This window comes from Thunnus thynnus, chromosome 13 (genome assembly GCF_963924715.1).
Source record: "Thunnus thynnus chromosome 13, fThuThy2.1, whole genome shotgun sequence".
Classification (NCBI taxonomy): Eukaryota; Metazoa; Chordata; class Actinopteri; order Scombriformes; family Scombridae; genus Thunnus; species Thunnus thynnus.
Window position 1 is genome coordinate 5,675,207 of NC_089529.1, and position 24,639 is coordinate 5,699,845.

The window sequence follows — 24,639 nt, forward strand, 5'->3', positions numbered from 1 at the left end:
AGACACTGAAAGAATGCAATAACAGATAAGTGTGGGTCTCACAGAAAGAACATCTCGAAAGAAAAAGGCTGAGTTAGCAGCTGTACAAAGCGGGTGACTGCTTTAAGGACCCAGAACCTCAAGGTTCAGGTTCGCTGTATGTCAGTTGATTCAGGGAATTTTTTAATTGCAAATTTGTTGGAGAATTTGTCTTGTAGATTACCATAAACAAAATGACACACAGAAAACCTGGGGCATAGTGTAGGAGTACTGGTTGGTTTCTGGGTGTCTGGGTAAATAATGTTGCTTAATGGGAATTACATACACAATGCACAGAGGGTGGGAGGACTGTGTCTGGGGTCAATAAGGCCCCAAGAGCTAATTTCTGGCCTGGCTGGGCCCCTCTAACAGTTTAATCTGGCCATGATGAAGACAAACATGTGTGGGGTATCTCTGCTTATTAAATTGGAAAGGTGATGATGCACCCGAGCAGACTATGCGTAATCCCAAAGATTATTCATAGGCAAACATCACCACCCTGTGGCCAAGAACATGATCCTGCAAAGACTGGTTGGCTTGCATTGCATCCTTGTATTAACAAAACAATATTACTGTTTAAGATCACACAGAACATGAGATCATTTCATAAATCCTGCTGTAAGGCTAAAGCAGCTGCTGCATATAACGGTAATCCTAATGTGCTCTAAAACATAGTTTATGTGTGTGGAGCTGTGTGTGTGTGTGTATGTGAGAGACAGAGAGAGAGAGAGAGAAAGAGAGAAAGAGAGAGAGAGAAGGGGGGTGAGGAAGTTAGGGTCAACTGAGGCCTAACTTTAAATTGATGAGACCCTTCGGTGCTTTCCCATCAGCTGAGAGACGTCTGCAGCTATGAATCAGTGCCATCGACACGTCCATTTGACAGGAAATGAGACGTAGCTTAATGACAGTTTGGCAGCGTTTAATGGCTAGAGACACACTGCTAAAAGATGGTTTAAATGATGACTCATTTTATGCGTCTGAAAAGTGCTCATCTGCTGCGTAAGTGGAATGTGTTTAACAACGCTAATACATTCCTGTGATCTGGGAGATGAATTCAACTATTGATTTTTTCCCCCCCCTCACCTCCTTCACTTTAATCACAGACTGGGCCACCAGGAAGCACCCAGACACTCTGAGCAGCACCTCTCATTCATCCAGACACCGGTTTCTATATTGATTCAATGCATGCTTTGGATTAGCCAACTCATTAGTTAACAGTATTAGAGATTTTCAGCTATTTGGAATATTACATGGTTGCGTGAGGACTTAATTGTGAGCCTAGTGTCTTTGAGGGAACAGGAGATTGAAAGAAATGGTTTGATAAGAGTTTTTTTTTTTTTTAAATCTACTCCATCTCTCTCCTTAGATCACATTCTGTTTCTTTTCTCAGCTCTTTCATGTCTTTACTCATTTCATACCGTAGCAATTTTGCACAGAATTTGGGCTCTGACCTTTGAATTATATTTAGCTCTTTGTATAATGCTGTTGATGTATGAACTAAAGCTTAAACCACTGTATTACTGAAAGAAAAAGGACACCTTCTTCAAATAGAAAAAAAGTCTTGCATTTCAGCTTGAAACGTTGAGTATTTAAAACTGAAATGATTTGTAAATCTGTTGCCAGTTGAATAAGAGGTAATGAATTTTCCTATAAACTGCTACGGCCATCTTGGGATTGGTTTAATTATACCACATTCTCTTTGTGATCCATCGGGGAGGGCGAACTATATCTCTCTCATCTAATTATAATTCCACGTGAAGCCTTTAAATGTACCAAAACTAAAAGCTCTGATCTGCTAAAATGATTCCTTTAGGAGAACGAAAAATCTGAGGTGACGTGAAGAATAATTTCCCTGTCACGCTCATACTGAAAAGAATATGTAGATTACTGCAGCTAAAAACCTCACAACAGTGGTGATTATCATATATTTGCTTGAGATGAAGATTGACAGCAGCAAGGTTAACATGCTTAATGACTATAGGCCCATGACACCTCTTCAAAATGTTACATTTTGTCATATATCAAAGAAAACAGATGTGTTTATTGATTTTATTGGTTGAATTCTTGGTTTTTCAATAAAAAAATGAATGAAAACATTACACAGTGCATTGTCATATCTATCTTTTTAGCCATGCTAGCTAGCACCGTGGCTTCATGAATGGCAATGTCAGTCTCTCTTCAGTAGGCCCACCACTTTGGTCCATGAAATTCGGTGCAGACATTCATGGTTCCTAAACGATGTATCCTAATGACCTTGATGTTCCCTTGAGTTTTCTTCTTGAGTTTTGGATGAAATATCTCAACAATACTCGATGGACTGTCATGAGATTTTCAAAGAGCTGCTAGCATGACTCTTATAACTCACACTTACATTTCAATTTGCACCATGGCGGGCAAATATGTGTAAATTCACGTTTTTCAAAAAAACCTTTAGTCTTGTTCTCACTGAAAGTCCTAAAAAGCTAACATTTCTTCATCAAGCAACAGCACCACTGATATATTACAGCAGCTTAGATAGTGAGATACTGCAAAAGGAGTTAAGAAAAATCAAAACATGCAGCCTCACTGGTACGTATACAGTAATACTGTATCCTGTCACTGAAGCTTAATTCCATTCTGCCGTCTAACACAGCCACAAAAGTGTTTCAATGCCGAACACCCCTCCAACAGACCATTCATCAAAAGGACAAAGTGCTCTTTGATTAAAACTGCTGTGAGCAATGCATTACAGCTGATAAATGGCCTCCCACTTATCCCTCTGCACCAGCACTATGATAAAGCTCCATCCTCACACCATGCCTAATAGGAGCCATTGTCACCTTATAGAGACCCAATTTAACAAGTAACATCCAGTGTAAATTGAATGATGATGTCTTTCTTTTTTTTAACACTGTTTTTTTATTGTGCTTTAAACAGTTGGAACTTGTAAAACTTGATGATGTCTTCCAATCACACTAGTCTCTGCGATACTCACTGTAGCATGATCTGCTGTTTTGGTATAGGATTTGTTGCCTTTAGGAAATAGTTTTGAGAGGTGAACTCTGACCTTTGGGTAGCTGTAGACAAGCATGGATCCCCCCCCCCCTATGAGTCACTGATACAAAGACAAAACCATGCAGTGGATGGATTTTTTTTCCTGTGTATTGACAGACCCTCTCGTCCGAGCAATTTGACATTTGCAGATTTGCTGACAGAGGTGAAGGACGCTGGTGGAGAGCTGACAGCTGGAGGTTGATTGTCGATGAGCTGTTCATCGCTACAACCCCTCCATCACCACAATCTCAAAATATATATAACACACGCACACCTCCAGCCACAGAACCTGCCCATCACTCTGTCACTTCTCACCGTGAAGCACTCTCAGAAACACTAAATCAACACATCTCCCAATCACAACCTCTAGAAACAACAAAACCTCTGTTCTCTGTTGAAGGACCCATAACACACAGGATGACCGACAAACACAACATTTAAAGTGGATAAATCAGTGAGAGGAGTTCTAAAAAGCAGTGCTGGTGCAACACCTTTGGCTCTGCAACAGCTGGTCAATTGCCAATCTGGGACCAATGTGCTTTAAAGTTCAACTGGACTTTAGCTGATCTAATTTTGTGAGGTGGTGAAAAGGTGATGTTGACTGTAGATTTGACTGAGGCGATTTTGCTGCCTCTGGGGGATGGAGAGGTTTGAAAAAGGAATGCTAATCAATAGCGCATAAGAACCTCTGTGCTGAAACTTCTATCAAAAACCCCGGGGCCCCAAAGGTGAGTGAGCTAAACTTCAACTATGAACTTGCTGTTATGAATACAAGTGGAGTCAAAGTTCCCAAAACACATAAATGAGGGGCTTTTAACCTCGTATATCCAGTTCATAAGACATACTGATAAAATGATCTATTTATTAAGACTTGGTTTCAATGTCAAAATATCATGTCATGGGTGTTTCAGAGATTAATCTAAAAGCAAGAAATCTATAGTCATGCATTTCTGATGCAGTTTAGATCCTACAAAATATCTCCCACATGAGTAGAAAACATCTCATAGCCCTGGAATCTAGATGGTCCATTAATATTGCAATGAAAATACATAAAGTTTTTTTCCCACTCTACTCTTAGACATCTTGGAAATATCTGCAGGATATTGATAAGATGCTCCAACTCTTTAAACACTATATACTTCCATTGCATTTAGAATGAGTGTGTGGGGTCCATAAAAGTGAAAAATTCCCTTCTCTGGAATAGAAAATGAGACCAGTCCATTACCAGTACATTACCAAATTCAAAACAATGTTAACGCCTGTGTTGTACTGAATGCTTTTACTATTCTGGAGGTGTTTATACCATCAGTAGATCAGGACAGGCTCGTTTTCCATCTCTTTTCCACTCAATTAGCTCCTTAAGTGACATGGCGGGAGCTGTTAGATAGACAAATAAATGTCAAATGTAGAATTAAACAGAATCTCAGCAACGCACATTTAAAAAGGTCAAGTTAAACTATTATAAATAAAAGCTAAAACAAAACATCACTGTCCAGACACACACAGAACCAAATATTTCCCTCATACAAACACAAAGCACATTTGTTCTGTCCACAAAAAGGGTGCAAATCTTGAATCCTCTAAAGGACAAGACCAATTTCTGAAACAGGCAGTGAAAAGAGTGAGAGTAAATATCTCTCTCTGATCTCAGTGAGCGGGGCCTCAGGTGAAGACAGCTGTCACCCTGATCTACAGCCCCCGGCAACCTCGGTAATGTAGGCCAAATTGCCTGAGTCGCTGGAAATGATGCAGTCATTGTAGAGGAAATTGGAAATCAATTCTTGTCATCACTGAACATAACTCCTTTTTTTTTTTTAGCAGAGCCAGGGCTCAAACGTATTTGAGTAGCCTACGGCAGCTCCGACAAAGATACCACTATGTAGGGGAGAAAAATGGAAATGGACAGGAGCAAGATAAAGAAATGAGAAAAGATGCAGCTGGAGGGATGACAAGGCAAGGCTGGTAATTTAAACCCAAATTTCAACATGCATCACAGGTGAATGTATACACCGTATATTATGAATTTTATTGTAACAAAAGTAAGAAATGTTTATGATAACTTGTGATAGCTATAAAATTGTACATCCTGCATAAACCCTTGGCAACATTGGACACCTGGATATTAATTTTGTAAATATAGAAACAAAAACAACAGGATTCCTCTGCTGTTGAGCAATTCTGTCCTCAGGGTAAAGAGTGTTCATTTAACAGGTTTCTCACCAGTAATTCTCAGTAATGAGTTTTCTTAACAGATCTGCAGATTGCTATAGCGAGACCTCTCTAGGTTTGGTTTCCTGGAGCTCTGCATTGTTTACAACTTGGTTTATTTCTTCAATGAGACCTTCAGTGTCCCAGACAGTTAAAGGAAATAATGGTGCGTTACTGAATAGTAAATAAGGGAGAGAAGCTCTTTTGTGAACACCACAAGATATATTGCATGTAACTCATGTAGGTTATAGCATGAGGCATGACACAGTACAGTACTTCTGCATGCTGCGCGCTTCATAACGCCAATCCCAAGGGCGCCTGGGCTCAATAAGAAGCAATCAGCAACAGCGGCACGCCCTCCCCGGCTCTCCTCCATCTTCCCACAAGGCACTGCTCCGAGTCAGCACCCATCCATTATGCATCAAAACCCTGCGCTACAAATCTCCTCAAATAGAACAGTGTCAGGCGTGATAAAGAACAATCGACCGAGGGGAGGGAATCAAAGCACAAAAATTCCCAGGATGAAAAATATTTCACTTCACTTCAATATTTCACACACAGCTCTCTGACTTTTCTTTGTTTGTGTTGTTATTCGAGTTGTATGTTCATGTCTCTCGTGGGATGCTTGCTGAGGCGCAAGTCATCCGTCATCCTAATTGGTTGTGTTTAGAGAGCAACTGTTGTGTTTGATAGAGAAGCTATTCCACTCCTTCTGGTCAAAACAAAGCCGCGGTTCTGCTATCAAAGATGGATAGCTATGTAAATGGAAGTAGCCACAGATGTGATTATCTCAGGCTTGTCTGTTCATCTGAAAGTTTTTAGCCTCAGTGTGTTCAGCTGTTGTAATCTAGCATCCTTCATCCTCATAGGCCTGGAGCACACTCAGACTCAGCTGGGTGGAAGCCAACAGCCGTTGCGTCTGGTTTTAATGGGATTACATTAGTTAAGATGTTACTGGGTATATTAAGACTCAAGAAAAACTCACAGGGTGGCTGCCAATTTCGGAGCAAACAGTTCGAGTCTCTTTTCATCAAGATGAAAAGGTTAATAATTACCTCAAATGTCATTTTGAGAAAAATCTTGTCCCTGAAAGCATATCGCCTGATGTGATGAAACAAAACCACAGACCACAGAAGAGAAACACATACAGGAAATGTTGGAAACCTAACTCCACAAAAGTGGATTCAAAGAAGTAGAGAGAGCCAACAGGTAGGTAATAAACAGAACAAGAGCACACAGTGGTTTGTACCACAACTAAAAGTTAGATGCCACACAAATCTAATGCTAGCTCACTCGAGCCTGCAAGGAAGACAACAAAGTTAAAGCAATATATACAGTAATTTGTTCACAGAGAATACTTTTTAGGGGAATAAATCTGTTTAAATATAGGTTTTGGGAAACAATTGGAAAACAGACCTATAGGGGAGTGTAAGATATAATTAAATTTGGGGAAATCAAGGAACTAGGACTTGCTAAACCCAGAACAACAAATAAAAACATCAATAAGTCCAGAAAAGTAGTTAAATTGGTTATAATCATCAGTTAATTAACTGAATTGACAATTTTTAATGGCATACAAAGTAAGTTGAGTGACATTCCTGAATTGTTTTCAAGTACTTTTAGGTAGATTGTACTTATCAGGGTTTATAGTGAAGGACAAAGCCAGCCCCTGGTGATATATTGGACATCAGGGAACTGTGGGAAATCCATCTTTGTCAATCTACTACTTCACAAGGTAACAGTATTGCTCATAACGGCCCATTTTTCACTCCATCTAATCTCCTCACATCTCCCATTTCCTCCCACCCTCTCCTGTCAGATGGACATTTAATGGCACTGACCAACCATTATTCATATTAACGTGTATTATCTGAGAAATCACATCACTTTTTACAACCTGACTCTGATGCTCAATTGGCCATTAATATTTTAGATTCACACAGGTTTTGGAAAAGTTTCATAAAAAGTTTGGCAACTTCTTCTAACTTACATTGACTTACAAATCAGACCTGTGTGAATCTGAGACTGTCCTTCAGCATTTTTATAACTTCTTACAGCATTCACAGCCTGTCTCCTACCAATCAATGTTGGTTTCTCACTTGCTCACATGGACCATTAGAAAGCATTGACAGATAGCTTATTTTGTCATTTATTTTGGAGGACTTGTTGGTGAATTCAGTTTGAGGGATTGACATCAAAAGCTGACATTTAGTTAAACAAGACTAAGAATCTACTAGCCTCTCTCTTAAGCTATACTTAGCAGTGCTTAAATGCTAATATCAGTATTCAGTATTCCCATAATGAAGATGTTTAGCAGATAATATTAAGCATGTTTGCCATCTTTGTTTAAGATGTTAGCATGCTAACATTTGTCAATTAGCAGTAAACACAAACAACAGCTGGCAATTTATCCAAGTATTGGACAAATTGAAATTTTGCAGTGATAATGATGCAAGAAGGAAAGTTAAGGGATCATCAGAGTCATTCATTATTATTCATTCATTACACTTAAAACCATGATGTCAACCTCATGGTGGCACTGGAGGAAAAGTCAAGGGATCACCAAACTAACTAGGATTCATTATAGGGACCATGCATGTCTTTCATGGCAAACCAAACAGTTGTTTAGATATTTCAGTTTGGACAAAAGTGGTAGACCAACCAACTGACACACTAACATTACTATACTTAGAGCTATGCCACTTACCGAAGCTGTGCTAGAAATATCTTGACATGATATCATTGTCTGCAATTAGCCTTTTATCTAAAGAATAAAAATTAACAAGTATTGCAGGAGTAGCCAATAAAAATTGGATTCAAACATACATATGAAAATAAACGAGTCTCTGTCACTTAACAATGTCACATAGGTCTTTTTTTAAATTGATTATTGATTTTAAGTCTTAAAATGTATTTGTGACTGGTAGTGAAACACAGGCTACTTCAATTCTTCATTGTGTCAGTGACATGTAGAGAAAAGCAATAGTGGCCCTCATTAGAGTGCCACACACATGCAAAACAGAACATCTGGAAACCCACAGCAGCTCAGCTGGCTGAGTGTGGCAGCTGTGTATGAAAATGCACATATAAAACAGAGAGAGAGGGTTAAGATTCCCAAGTCTCTAGGATCAAGCTTGCACACTGCCTCCCACCCATCATCTCTCTCTCTCTCTCTCTCTCTCACTCACACACACACACACACACACACACCACTGTGGATGCTACCTTCCTGGGCCGTCCTCCATCTGCTTGGCCTTCACCGTGGCTGCAGCCAGGAACTGTAGCAGCATATGTCAGTGTTTGAATTGGAGAGCTGAGCTGAGCTCTCTGGGTCAGCCTTTCATCTGGTCCTTTGATGGGCCTCGCTGTCTCTGCAGCTGAGGATGAGAAGGTGGATAGCTTACATTTTTTCTTGCATGCACTTTACATACAAAAATTGAATTGTATTATCACTGAGCCTCATATTTTGTCTTTTTTTTAAGCAGATGAAATACATGATTCCAGTTCTCTCCATTGTACTTGACTCAGGAATTCTCTCGTAATATAAGACAGTTGCTTCCCTTCAACCTACTTCAGTTCAAAATGTCTCCACTATCAAAACTTTGATCCATGAGGGATCTTGAAAACTAATAGCCATGAAACTTGTTGTTGATATTCCTGATCCCCAGAGGATGAGCCCTATTGATTTTAGCTAACCCCTTTGTGTAGTAATGCAGTAAATACATGAACTCGTGGCTCCTCTCAAGTTCCATATGCACATTTACATGGCACAGAAACCCGTCGCCTGAGTAACAAATCACTGCTACACAGCTACCATGATAATATAATCTGTTGAAGCACTGCTGACACAGCATTTAAAACAGGACCAGTATGCAAATAAATGTTTGTTAAGGTCACATTAGTCATGTTATAATGTGTTCCTCAGGTATAAAAATATGAACAAAATGACTGTGGATGACTGTGTCAAAATAGCAATTACACGCTGGCCTGATTCATAACTATATATGAAGAGCAGGGAGACCGTGAACACTGTCTCACTGCGCCAAGGTCCCTGAATTCAATTAGTGACACACACACACACACACACACACACACACACACACACACACACACACACACACACACACACACACACACACACACACACACACACACACACACACACAGGAAGTTCAGTTAAATCAGTGATAAGGTTTCCACCTGATTGAGCTGTCAGTACCTTGAGAGCTGTGTGTGTGTGTGTGTAGCACACTGTCAGTATCTCTAGAGCTACTCGACCACACACTGAGCTTTGATTCAAACCTCATCTGGACTGACAGTCAAGCCTCATGCAGCTGGGACTGCCAAACTGTCCTGTGTTTCCTATAGCTGCATTCCAGTAGAGTTCCAGTTTCAATGCAGAGGAAAGGGGAAAAAAAAAAAATAAATAAAAATCAACAAACATCTGAAAGTGCTCTTCAGCAGGGTACTCAAGTCCAATCCCAGAACCTGCCTTCATAGCCGAATGTATTTCAGGTGCATTTCTTTTAAGTCCATGAGTTGTGAGCTCTCCACAAGGATGTGTGCATTCAACCCTATTATTTATCCTCTACACAAATATGTGTCGGAGCAGGTGTGAAAATAGAAGAAAGCATGCATATGACTCTTGACTGTTATTGTTAGTTGGCTTCAGGACAATCAGACCAGCCACCGCCTGGTCATCATTGATTTTGTCAAGTGGTGTGAGGAGTCCTGTCTTCAATTAAAACATATCTAAATTAAAGACATGATAATTGATATTAGAGGACAGGCCCATACCCAGTGGAATGTGTCCAATCTTACAGATATCTTTGTCATGGACTGTTCATGTTTTGGGGGTTTTTGGTGTTGCTCTGTGTGTGTTTCGAATGTGCTCTGGGTTACAAATTGTTTGTGATAACTGCATTTGACATTTGTGTTTCTTTGTGTAGTGCTTGAGCTTGGTATTGTTTTTTCTTTTAGACTAGGGTTGTTTTCTTTAGTTTTATCGCAGCCTTGCTTTGGTTTTATTCTTGACAGTTTGTAACCTTGTGTTTCTCATGTGTTGCTGTAGTCCTGCTCAGGCTGTTTTCCCCTGCACACCTGTTCAGTGTTCAGTCTTGTTAGCCTTGCCCTGTTTGTTGCCTGCCACACCCATGTTGTCTTCATTGTTAATCAATCCTTGTGTTCTCCTCTTTTTCGAATGCCTGCCCCACTCCAGCTGTGTCTCGCTCTGTGATGAGTTCCTTGTGTATTTATACCTGTCTGTTCTTTGAGTTCTTGGTCAATTCGTGGTAAACATATCCCAGCGTTTGCAGCTGTTATTTTTTGCTCCTCGTGTTTCAAGTCAGCCAGTCTCTGTTTTTGTCTTCGTCTGCCAGTAACCAGTCTGGCAAATAAACAATTATTTTCTTCAGTTCCTGTCGCCAGCTTGTTGTCTCTGCATTTGGGTCCACTTGCCTTCATAACTGTGACAGTCTTGGGACAATTATTAACTCAAAACTGAACTTTTCAGCAAATTGTGAAGCCGTGTGCAAAAAGGGGCACCAACATTTGCTTTGTTTGAGGAAACTGTCCTATTTCTACATTAACAAAACCATGATGACCTTATTCTATTTTGCTTTTATGTAATCAATTTTATATTTTACTTTGGTGTTATGGTTTGGAAACCTATCTTTTAAAGAACAGAAACTCTCTGAATCAAACTGTTAAATGGTCTAATAGGCTGATCGGTGAATCACAGTTTAACCCAGCGTCCCTGTACATCACAGTTACAGCAGAGAACCAGCTCGATTTTAAAGGACGATTCACACCTGCAGCACAGTGAATTTCAGCTTCTTCCTTCTGGATGGAGGTTTATTGTCCCATGGTGTAGAACAAAGTGGTATAAAAACAGCTTTGTTCCAGCAGCCAATACTCAGATGAACAAAACATAGCAACACTGCACAGATGCTATAGAAGCAATGTTTATTTATTTTTACCTGCATTTAAATGTATTTATTCTAGTGGTTATTTATTTTGGTGGCTTTCATTTATTATTTTTTCCTTTAAGTCTTGATTATTGGAGCCATAAGCACATGTCATGTTTGTCTATAGTCTGTTGTTTGTAAAATGTGTGTCAAGATGGATGTCCTGTTTACTGCAAACCAAATTTACCTACAGGTACAAATAAAGTAACCTGAACCTGAACAAGAGCTCTCTCACAGACATCCTGAGCTCTTGATGAACACTTTCCACAATCCCGCAGACCTCGCTTGAGGGAATAACCCATGATTGATACGGTAATGTTTAAAACGGTTGGTAATGACATTGGGAGCCCTGATGCACCTTCAAGTGATTTTCAGGTGCAGTATGTTAAGATGCAGCTGAGGAGTGGAGAGTATCCAGTTTCATGGGCATAAGATTGTGGCAGGGGCCTCCAGCGCACACTGCAGCTGAGTGGGAGGTGGTTGTGATGAAGGTCAGCGCCTCAAAGTCTGAGGTCAAGGTATTCAGCAGGAAAAAAATGGCACAATGTCTGCAATCACGCATCAGGAATGTTCAAAAATCTAGGGCTGTAGTCAACCAAAGAAAATGCTGGTCGACTGAAATTGTACATAATCTTCAATTAATCGATTAGTCGCGGGGTGGGGGGCGGTTGACTGTAACGGCATAGAGTGCACAGTGAACTCAGCAGCCACACATCTGTCCTCTATTCCTGTTTAGCGTTGTCAGGTTATGCTAACCCATTCTTGCTAACTTTGGAGCTAACCCCTTTCACTTTTCCAGCACTTGGGGAAACAGATGTGACTTTTTAGCATTTATTAACTGACACACTGTAGTCTGTACATTTACTGCCAGACTGGCAATTTACTGCTAACCTTTTCCTCTGCTCCGCTCGCATCCACCGTCACTTTCCTGCCGCTCGCTCTTTCCCACCCGCTACGCAAACATACTACGCAATGCTATGCCTATTCCTTAACGGAGATACGCTACCAATAGTTTCCCAGGCAACGACACAGAGGTTGACTCACGTACCAGAACAGCACTGCACAGACTCCCAAACACTATTGATTTCTGAATGAATGGATATTTGGCCTTATTTTTGGCATTAAAAAATATTTTTTTGGCGTGGCGGGGGTTCTTGTTGTTATCATAATAGGAGAGACATTGATTCAGTAAACACTCAGTAAAAGTTGGGTACAGTTAGATTTAGCAGTCTCCATTAGGTTGGGTGAGTTCAAAGTTCTGAAAACAATGAGGGGTGTTTTGAATACATTTTATTGTTAGCCTGTCCATCCCACTGCAGGAAATAATGGATTAATCCTGAAGGCTACTGATGTAGCACTTACCCCCTTATGAAAGCAACACGGCAATTATTTGACCAATGAGAATTTGGTCGGACGAGAGCATATCAACCAATCAATCAACCAGGAGACAACAACCCTACAAAAATCTGATTGTGTCATTGGAAGATTTGTAAATCTAGCAGTCTAACAGACATAAAACACTTATGTTTGGGAGTAGCTACAGTAGTAATGATTAGGATAACACCATTATTTAATGTAAAGACAGAATTGATTTATTAGAAAGCTGTGTTTCATGGCATGGGAAATTAGATAATAAGGTTTTAAACAATGTATTTTTTTAAGTCTTAAGGTAAAATAAGACAGATAAGAGATACGATTTGATTTTTATTACAGGGTTCTTCTGAGAATGTCAGATGAGACAGCAGGAGCTGAGTACACAAATAGATAACACAGATTTCAGGTAAGAAGTATACAAAGGTACAGTATAATACTGGAGTAAGTAATGGGAGACTCCACAGTGTGAATTTGTGCAACTGTGTGAATATGAAACAGCACAGCACTGAACAAGTATTTGCACGCTCAATCTCCACTATCAGGGCAGAGAACACTCAGTATGTGGCATCTGAACCTCACACTGAACAACCAAAGGTGATCTTGTTTGTCTGACACTCACATTCTCTGTTCCCGAGGGTCAAAGACAAAGACCAAGATACAGAAGTGGCTTGAAGTAGTAAAGTCTACTTATAATCCTTCTATAATCCTCCGCTTACAGCCGACTGTGATCCACTGTCTTCCCTGGAGGAGATGGAGAACACAGTCCTACTGGGTCTATCAGCTCAGTGCCATGATGAAAAACACCATCTGATTTACTATTGCAGCTAATTGGAGCTCCACTGTGCTAATTAAATCAAGGAGCCACCTGGCGTGTGACGTGCAGTATGTGTGTATGTGTGTGTGTGTGTCTCCTAACAGAGATGAAAAGTTGCCGCTCCTGTTTATGCAGACATTCCAGATGATACTGCAGATCCAGTTGATTTTTTTATTCGCTCCATATGTACAGGCAGGCTGTCCGTTGTCTCATTTAAAAGCAACCGATAACATAAGAGCCCCGGCTGCCTGGGTGTCCTGAGCTCTCCGCAATCAGGACCATTTGAAAATGTCAGGCTCCCTTGTTAGCAATTCAAACAGGCAAAGAGGCAATTACGCCATTTTCATGTTTCCACAGAGGCCCCGTTGCCTCTGACACAACTCTGACACCGTGCCTTCGTGTTTTAATACGGCCGACAGGAACATTACATTCCTCAGCTGCTATGAAAAACTAACCGAGCCATATTAATGCCCCCCTCGCCAGCCTCTATTCCCACTGCCCCCCTCTCCTATCTCTCTCAATCACCCTTATCTCTCTCTCTCCAGCCCTCACCTCCTCTTTCATTTCCGAGACAGTCTATCATTTGGGCAACACGGCGGTATGATTGTGGCTTCCGCTGGAGGGGAGAGAGCTGAATGCTATCATCACTCCCAGGGCCATAATCAATAGTGTCAGTAATGGCGATGGAGGGAGGAGAACAGTGGATTGCTGCGGGGTCCTCAGAGATCATATTGGAGGGCTTTGTCTTTTCTCTGGCTCTCCCCACAGTCCTGTTAAATTATTCTGCAGGCGTTCACACTGTCAGCCCTGCTCCACTGAGGGTTGCAGGAAGGGAAACACAATTCTGTTATAAAAGGGTTTGGAGCTCATGTTGCCTGTTGAAAGGCTTCCAGATTGGCTAGGGTGCGCTAGTATATCAAAATTTATGAAAATACAATGGGCAGTTTCAGCCATGCTATGTGTTTGGCCAGAGATACATTCCAAATGTGCTGATATTTCCCAGTTAAGTAATAATGTGCATAATTTTCCCCTTTCTGTTAACATTATCACTGATTGGTTCAACCTTCCTTTTTTTAGTGGGATGATGGGCGTTTTGGTGCAGCCTGCAGTGCTCAACCCGTACCTAATGAGTTACTGTTGCTCCTAAAGTCACATAAAAATGCCCCCTCTGGTGTTATTGCCATATTTTTAAAAGCTAGAACGTTATTTTTCACTTTTAGAACAGAGCCTTGGAAACATCTTCATAGGGAAGGGATTTATTGCATGCAGTATGTCTCACCAACATTTTGTGCTGCAGGAGAAATAAATCACACAGGAGAAAGACAAACCAGTGGGGTAAGCTAACACCAGCTAGTGAATCAAACATGCAATCATAATGATACATGTTTGAGGCTGAACCTCAGTTTCAGTTCTGGTGAACCATCACCACAGGAAAAGATTTCACAGTTGTCTGTTGTTTGTGTTTTAGTCGAACTCTGATGTCACCTTTTTAAGTTATGTATAATCCTTAAAGGGGACATATTATGCACATTTACAGGTCTATATTTTTTTTATCAGGGGCTCTACTGGAATATCTTTGCATGATTCACAGTTCAAAAAACTCCTTATTTAACTCATACCAATCCTTTATGCAGTCCCTCAGTTCAGCCTCTGTCTGAAACAGGCTGTTTTAGCTCCTGTGTCTTTAAGGCCCTCCTCCTGATGAGCCCACTCTGTTCTGATTGGCCAGCTCTTGGAAACCGCCCCTTGGGAGACCACCGGCGGCTCTAGATGTCAACAAACCATTCAAACTCACTATAATGGTAGAATTTCACTACTTTTTCTTGTTCTTTACTCAAAATGTCAACTTCTCAAATAAATCCATATATGTTCAAGCCAAAATATGCGAGTGAAAAAAGGCAAACAACACATGGAAAAACCTTAGCAACAAGCTCAACAACGAAGGCTACAGAACAGATGGCTCGTCAGCTCGTGGACAAGGTAGAAAAAAAACGTTGCAAAGCATTCAGAGAAGGTTTTAGAACTCTGACCATGTTTAACACAGATATCTGACATCAGATTATATAAATAACAGAAAATCACAAAAAGAATAATATATCTCAGTGTTTACCCTACTGCCTTGGAGGGGCGGCCTGCCCCGCCAACAGGACCCCCCATCCTATTGAAAGAAACAAATAAAAACATATGTAAATTATACTACCAGGATAGTGGGAGCACAGTAGGCTTGCACGTGACAGGCCTACACCCAAACCTAATGTTAATATTTATTTTTTTATTTACCTAATTTATGTGCACTCCTTTCATTCCACCTGCTTTGCCCACGGTGTCCCATCCATTGCCAGTGAGTTTTACACAACCACACTGGTGGTAAGGCTTTTACATAGCCTAACCAGTATGTTTTACCATTAAAAGCATGCTAGTTAGGCTAATAAAATGAAAGCTGTCCTGTATGTAGTCTAACTGTTTAGCTTACTTTGAAACATATATTAAAACCAGTCAAATTCTTGAAAACTTAGCTGCTGGCTGAGACAAACCAGCCTCTCCTCTCTACCAGCGGTACCTGCAGCAGTGAATCACATCAGAAGCAGAGGACAGGAGGAATAACTGATACTGACTGATATCTGTGTTCTTCATTCTTTCTAAACTTCACTCAGTTTTTTGATTTAAGGAAGACTATTTATTTTACTGACCCCTCTGAAAAAAATCCTAGGGGAAACACTGTGATTTTCATGTAATCAAACCATTTATGGTCTGCATTTTTTACTGGCTGAGTCCACCATTCCCATGCAAAATTCACATTTCCCCTAACACCCACGTGGAATTCACAGGAATCAATGCAGCTTTACTGTTGATGTCAGCCTCACTGTTTACTGTTCGCTCTCCTGCAGCTGTATTCAGAGCTGTTTGCCATTATTCAACAAAATTGTCTGCAAAACTGTCATTTGGGGCAGTAGATCAGTTTTAAATATTTCAGGGACTAACTGAACAAGGAGCAGCTACAATAAGCTGCTAACTCCTGACCAAGGTAACCAACCCCTTTAGCTTTAAAGATCTGGTAGCATGGCCTTTTGAGTCTATTTTAAACATACATGTGACATTTTATTCACCAAAAGTTAAGATTTTTTCAGCGGGAGGTCGCTAGCTTAACTTTAGCACAGATATATTCCTTTAGCTGAGTAACAGAAAGACATCAAACATCAAAAAATTGAAGATGAGAAAGTAGAATATCCTGCAGTGCACTGAGTCTCCATGAGCAGACAGTCAGCTGTAAAACGTGCCGAACACACACACAACCACTTACCAATAATGGAGGGAAGACTGTCTCCGAAAATCAAATTCAGCCATTCCTGACGTAAATTTTCTGAAAGGCTGTAAAGACTTTTTAGCTGCTGAACAACGAGCAAGACTTCCAGTGTCCTGCTTTGTTCATCATCCGGCTGAGATGCAACCTCCAACTACAGAAGTTACGTACGCACTCAGCACACCACTGTGCAGAGGTGGGCTCATGCTAAAGCTTCCTGCATATTTGGTTTGACTGTCCGGTGTGATGTACTAATGGGTCGAGCCTCAACACCGCTATCTCTTGAGCTGCAAATTTTAAAAATTCAAATAACTTAAAAGACAGAGGAGATAGAATTGAGTAATTTTACAGCACAGGTGGGTCCCCATCATAACCCTAATCCATCCCAAAGCTAATTTTTCGTGTTTTCCACAATATCAGCCCTTTAACCGCCAAATCAACCAGGACTGAATTCTTAGGGACTTAAAACTTTAACCTGACTGTGACAAATTCTCCTACAGTCCACAATTAACTCAAAAATGGATTTAAAGCCATTATATTCTGAATGAATAAAAGCTAATTTCTCCAGCTTGTGCAGGGGAGCCCTCTGGGTTATGTCTTCCAGCACTGTGACATGTTGTCGTTCAGGCCAGCACTGTAAGAACCATAAAGCCCCAGGCAAACTGCTGCTCTCTTGCCCCCCTGGCAGTGTTGAGAGGTGTGGAAGAGCAATCTCTTCTCACAGGGGAAGTCACAGAGAAAATAGGGCATTGCTGTCAAGACATGGGAGAGGCCACAGAGGACCTACGCAGGATTAGGCAAGTAGGCCCCAAGCTGCTTGGCTGCACCAGCTCAACATTGCAGAGTGCACTTAAAAATGTGCTCAAACTACCTTGTAATGTTAACAGATGGCACCTTTTTGCCGTGCTTTCTTTACATCTCAATTCAAATGTCCCCAGATGGAGCTTTTCAGCTCTGTGTGGGATTCATTTCCTCTGAGTGCTCTTACAAGCCAACATTAGCCCAGTCACCCGGTAATGTGAGAAGTCATCTATCTCAACTCGTGACAGCAGTGTACAGACGTACTGCTGCCGTGTCAAGGTGTTTCTGGGTTTCTGAGCCCTTCATTATTAGCAGCAAGAGCCGCGCAGAAGAAGGCATCTGATTATTCAGCTGTGGAGCAGAATGGATTCACTTCACAACAGGAAGCATTGCATTTTTTTAAGCCAAGGGGAAAAAAAGCGTTTTGCCATCCTGTCGGAGGATGGAGAAAGTAGCTGGTGGGAGGGGGCAGAGGGAGCAGAAAAGATACAATTTCACAGCTGAGCACGCCCGCTTGGTTCTCTGGCGTGAGCGGGGAAGGATTTCACACCTGAGATAATAACAGAGCGGAGGTAGAAGATGGGATCAAATTCTTACACTGCTACCCGTCTGTTCCTCTTCATCAGGGAAGACTGTGTTGCCCTTTACAAGGCCTTCAACTAGCACGTTCTTTAAAAGAGCAACACAGTGTCTTACATTCACTTAACCAGTGGTGGGAAGTAACTAAGTACATTTACTCAAGTACTGTATTGAAGTACAATTGAGGTACTTGTACTTGAGTATTTCTATTTTGCGCTACTTTATACTTCCACTCTACTACATTTCAGAGGGCAATATTGTACTTTCTACTCCACTACATTTATTTGACAGCTTTAGTTACTTTTCAGATGAAGCTCTGACATGATGGATAATATAACAAGCTTTTAGAATACAACACATTGGTAAAGATGAAACCAGTGGGTTACAACCTTTTTGGTTTTTGACGTCTTACATAAAGCAGTGTGTAGTCAGGGTCACATTTCACATGTCTATGAGTTGTTAACAGCTCCACCAAATAGTGATTTTTCCCTCTAAACTTCTCACATGCTTTCATTTCAATAAATGTTCAAATGATCCAATATTTCAAAGTCCAAAAACTGAAAACAGATTTGTGTATCAGAACTTTGTTTTTCTTCTTTCCTCTCCCATTAATCATCTCACGACCCCTCAGATTTATCTGATGACCCTTTGGAGGGGTCACTGGAAACCACAGGAGTAAACTAGCTCCACCTCCAGCAGCTACAGCAGTCACATGCTGCTCTAACACTGATGCTAAAGTATTAATAATCTAATGATGTCATACGTAATAATATATCAGTCAGAGGGACCAAACCACTACTTTTATTTTACTGATAATACTTATTATATGTACTTTTACTTAAGTAGGATTTTTCATGCAGCACTTTTACTTGTAATGGAGTATTTTTACATTGTTGTATTGGTACTTTTACCTTGGTAACAGATCTGAATACATTTCCCACCACTGCACTTAACTACTACTCATTTTTCTTCCTGCAGCCCTCATTCATCTAGCGAGATTACTTAGTGCAAGGGGTACATTTTTTTGTGTCACTTTGTAATGATTAAATCTAATTGAAGGTGTGTGTGTGATTTTAAGGCTTTTTGTAATCATACAAATGCTTCTACAAACTCTTACATTATTAAGTATCATCATCTGAAGTACTGTAATTTGTAAGTTCACTTTCCCTCAATCTGCCTCGTCTACTTGGACTTCACTCAGTGATTTTCTGTATTTTACAGAACCTTTCACAACCAGCAAACCAGCCTGACCTTGTTGCTTATATCTGTTGTTCATCATGTGGGTGGTCAGTATTGTTATTGTTCATAAGTAACAATACTTAATAACTCTTTTTCCAGTCGAGTGGGTGTTGTGTTTACTTAAAGGACCAGTGTGTAGGATTTAATAGCATCTAGCACTGAGGTTGCAAAACCAGAACCAACTGATAACTCTTCCCCCTCCCCTTCCAAGCATGTAGGAGAGCCTACACACCAAACTCCCACTATAGAGCCAGGGTTTGTCCATTCTGGTCTACTGTAGAAAACAAGGTGGTGCAACATGGCAGTCTCCATGGAAGAGGACCTGCTCCCTATGTAGATATAAAGGGCTCATTCTAAGCTAACAATAACACAATGATTCTTATTCTCAGGTGATTAAACACTAATTAAGTCCATTTTCTTAGATGCCACTAAATTCTACACACTGCACCTTTAAACACATCTTGTGGCTATACTGAATGGTCTTCTGACCACCAAAATAATTAGGACTGATCGTCTGGGATCACTAATATTTCTTGGCAATGACAAAAAAAACCAAAACAAAACATAATTCCTCCCACAAATGCAAGGTACATCCCTAACAGCTGCAACAATATTTAAATGCTTTTGGGTGAATTTTCATTTTAAATTATTGCAGTTCTGTAACCAAACAAGGAGGTTTATAATCTTATACATTATGTATGGATACCACTTCCTTAGTTTAGTGTTTCTATAATCTCCCTTCTGGACTGATACTTAAATCTGCCCAGCACACACACCTGAAAAGAGAGCATCCATTCTCACCAAAAATAATGCTTTTATCACCGTCTTCATATTCCCCTCTGAGCCACTCTCACCCTTCAACCCTGCTCCTATCCATCGTTATGCAGATGCTATTTCAGCTCATTAGGTGTCAGTCAGGAGGCTAAACACAGTCCTCAGCTGAGGAATCAATCTCCCATCTCTACGGGCCCACCGGCAAAGCAACACACACACACACACCTTATCGCTACGGCGAAGGATAATCAAAACCCATAATTGCTTTTTAAATCACAACATTAATGACAAGATCTCTCGATTGTAATGCGTTGTAATCACGCCATTAATATGGATATGACTGCGGCGTTGGGAGCCATCTGTTTGGCTGAGGCAGCGCTGGACCTTTTCCAACAGACATACTCATTTCAAGGACTGTATTTTGGCCAGCGACCACAGGCAACATAATCAATGTGAATGCCGCCACCAGCGCTGGGAAACGAGGGACCCAAATTGATCCATCAATCACCTATTCAGACAATGTTTATTCAGCTTTGCCTCACTTCGCAGTTATTCACACTCGCAGATGAAAGCACCAATAAAAAAAAAAAAGATTGCAGGGACTCGAGAGCAATAGCATGGCACAAAAACAGGCGCTCTTTACACAGGGCTTTAGTGTTCGCTTTCGGTGAGGTAGGTGATTGCCTTGGGTTACCTCTGGGTGGAATCAATTATACAAGCTTTTTAAAAGGCCCTCTTTGGTCTTCACAGGAATGCGCGAAGCAAGCAAGCTCCCGTGGTATCTAGCATTATTCCTTTTTATGTTCTTACATCAAACTTTCTCTTTCTTCTCAAACTTTTCCGTACTTACTGCCAGAGTGGAAATGTGGGGCATTTGAGATGTTATTGCCAGACTTCAATTGCCCCCCCATCCCTCCCTTTCCTTCCCCTTATGACTAATGTATTTCCAGTACAAAAGCATATGTTGCTTTTAAAAGACGCTCTGCGGCAAGTCCTGGGTGCTGTCGCCGCGTTTGTGGTCGCTGGGGGAAGAGGGACAGGAACAAAAACACTCCTTATTTTACCTCGGGGCATTTCTGACAGCTCCACTTTGAGTTTTAGCATTAAAAGGAATGAGACAGCCTAACCCTTGCTTTGTTGTGACACGGGTCTCTCTGTAGCACTGTTGCTCATGTGTGCTCTCTGTGAAAGTCTGGGGAGGCCAGCGGCTCAGAGGACGGGCGTGTGGGTTATTAAGGGCACCTCAAAAGAAAGAATAAAAAAAAACATTTGTCCAAAGGCCTCACAAGTGGAGATGCTGGAATTGAAATTCTGGACTCCAGAGTTTAATAAAAATATGTAAAAGGCATGACCTCAACATATAAAAAGATACATATAATATCTAAGGAATCAACAGATAAAAACACTGTGATTTTTACCAAACAAGGAAGAGAAGAACTCTATGACATTCTTTCATTTCTTTTACTGACTGGCTGTCTACTGTGTTCAGTCTAGAGTCTAGACAGGGAAGGCTGTGAGATGTCGCTGTAACTGCTCCCCTGATGATGATGATGATGATGAATGCCAGACAGACTTTATGTGAGGGTAACTACAGACACATTTTTCTGGTTCAGTCCTGTTAGCTATACACTGAAAAAAAAAGCTCATTTGCCGATAAAAGCAGAAGCAATAGGGACCTTAACTTATTGCATACAGCACTTACAGTTTATGCCTGCCCTGCACCTAATTTGCAATAGTTTCCTGGAGTTACAAAACTCTTGAAAGAGAACATTTTTGTTACATCTTCCTAGTGTAGCTAGAAGCATAAGAGTATGCAAACCACATGCTACTGTCTGTTACATCTCCTGCCAGGCAATTTAAAGTTGGGCCTTTTTACCTGCTGAAACATGGGAGCTTTGGGTCTTTTTTAGTCTGTGGTTAATTGGCAAGCCTGCCTACACTCCCTCAGAGCAGAAGACGGTCTGCAGGGAGGAGGCTAACCAACGCAACGCATCTCATCTCTCTGCAGAGTTCTTCATCTCTTGTAATTAATTGCATCTTTAAAAGAACAAAATGTAAATACGCCGCTGACACGCTGCCAATTAATTTTCAATCGCCGTCTTCCTGACGCTTTCTGCTCAACCGAGGGGGAAATCAAAAGTTTTAGAGGGTGTTACGAAAGCTTTAATAGTGTCCCTTTGTTCCTGGCAACACATTGTGAAAAATGCATTCAGGCCTGACAAAGTGCTCCTGCTCCGTGTAATCAATTCCCTCAGCTTCTACCAGCTGAAAAAGACAGGGCGGAGGGAAGATCTGAGAGAAACCAGCATCTCACTTGTCTCTCCTTGTTCTTTGATCAGGCAAAACAAGACTCTTTTCACATGGAAGAAATGTAGACACAGAGAAAAGCACCTTATCTGTGCAGGACAAATATTCACTCATTGGGTGATGTAGTTGGAAATTAAAAGGTCAGCATTCGTTGACCTCCAGGTCATACAGTGTTCACTATACGACCAGCTCATACATTAATGTTTCTAATACCCTAACCACTGATAAATAATGATGAGGAGTTAGTTTTACCTTTAACTAGATACATCTTCACACAGACACACACACACACACTGCTGTTGCTCACACAGCAGAAACCTCTGGGTATGTGTTTAACCAACACACCCACACAGTCACCAATGTGTTTGATTTGTTTGACCTGGATAGTCTCTAGAGATGTAAATGGCAGCACAATTATTATCATCAGAGCCAGAAGTCAGTGAAGCAAGAGGAGTAAGGACAGCAGGAACAAGACTAGTCTAGTCTACAGCTCTGTGAGCCTGTCAGCATGCTAACATGCTCACAATGACTATATTAACATGCTGATGTTTAGCAGATATGTAAACCATGTTCACCATTATGGTTTAGTATGTTAGCATGCTAACATTTGCTAATTATCACTAAAAATAAAATACAAATGAGACTGAATGTCATTAGTTTTGCAGGTATTTGCTCATAAAGACAGGATGACAGGAGATGAAATGTCAGAAGTAGGGATGCATGATATTGGATTTTTTGCTGATATCCGATATGCAGATATTTCCAACTCATTGTGGCCAATTGCCGATGCCGATACCGATATATGCACATATTTTTTCCCAGCTGGCTGAGGAGACTGTTATGCGTGCAAGCATAGATTGTACTAAGTATGATCAAGAAAGACAATATATGAAGGAAGAATTTAAGAAGGAGCTCAGCATTAAAACTTTAATGAACCTGCCGAGTGGGTGGAGCAGTAGAGTTTTCATTGAGTTCATTAGACAGACAGGATTAATGTGTCTCTGGTCCACACTCCGGAGTAGAAGGTGGCGGTAATGCGCCTAATACGCTGGTTGCCAACCGCTGTTATGAACCAAAAAGAAGAAGAGGAAGTTTTTTATTTTTCAAACAGAGCGATACATCCTATCAGCCGAGTGATTTCCTATCTGTGCAGCCGAACAGCGCAGCACCTTGATGGACCGTTTCTCCCTGACGGTCCTGGTGCTTCCTCCGCAGGCTCCACTTCACTCAGCTGCCGTCAGACCCGCTGCTTCTTCCCATTTTAATCAGGGCTCGGTGGTCCAGTTTGATACACATGGAGAGCCGGCGCTAATGTTAGCTGGGAGGCTAGCAGAGTGTTAGCCGGAGGGAAGCACAGCCAGCTAGCCTCCCAGCTAATGTTAGCTCTGGCTCTCTATGTGGAGCACTGGTTTGTTATTCGGAATAAAGTAGGAAGAAGCAGCGGGTCTGACAGGCAGCTTAAGTGAAGTGGAGCCTGCAGAGGAAGCACCGGGACCATCAGGGTGACACAGTCCATCAAGGGTAGCACAGCCAGGCAGCAGAGGAGATGGCGACATATCGGCCTTTCATAATTGGCAGAATTCACCAGAATTTGCAGATGCCGATATTTCATTTTAGAGCTTTTATCGGCCAATACCGACGACATGCCAATAATATCGTGCATCCCAAGTCAGAAGATCAGACTTATTGCAGTTTATTGTGACCAAATTTCACAGTAATCCGTTAAATAGTTGTGGAGTCATTTCACCCAAAACCATGAATGTCAGCCTCATGGTGGCACTAGAGGAAATGTCAGGGGATTACTAAAGTAGTTTGTGGAAATCCATCCTATAGTTGTCGAGATATTTCAGTGTGGACCGAAGTGGTGGACTAACTGACTGACATTGCAATCCATGGAGCCACACTGATAGCGACAACAGGGGAAAAACAAAAGGTATTTATATCTAATCAAAACTGTCCACTCAACCAACATGGCTACAGACAGAAGCAGAGGAATTAAACAATGATATATGAAATTAAGTGAAAATTCTACTGGAATATCCAGAAATCCAGTTTGGAAAAGGCACATGTGAGACATCAGGTGCTCTTATCTCAGTTTTAAAAAAAAATACTTTAAGTACGAGGGTCCTTCCTTCCAAATTCAAATACCAGGTTTGAAAAGTCAAATACCCAAAAGAGCACTAGAGAGACAAACATTGTCCTTGTGGATGGCTTAGCAGTAGTCA

At 41.1% G+C, this 24,639-nt stretch overlaps 1 protein-coding gene across 5 annotated transcripts in view; it reads right to left on the reverse strand.

Annotated features, from left to right (window-relative positions):
- The window catches only part of auts2a (activator of transcription and developmental regulator AUTS2 a), a 478,003-nt gene that overhangs the window by 449,726 nt on the left and 3,638 nt on the right, over nt 1-24,639 (reverse strand). For all 5 annotated transcript variants that reach the window (XM_067607423.1, XM_067607422.1, XM_067607427.1 and 2 more), the window contains exon 2: nt 8,485-8,636. The gene's annotated coding sequence lies outside the window, so the exon portion shown is untranslated. The remainder of the gene's footprint in view (nt 1-8,484; nt 8,637-24,639) is intronic.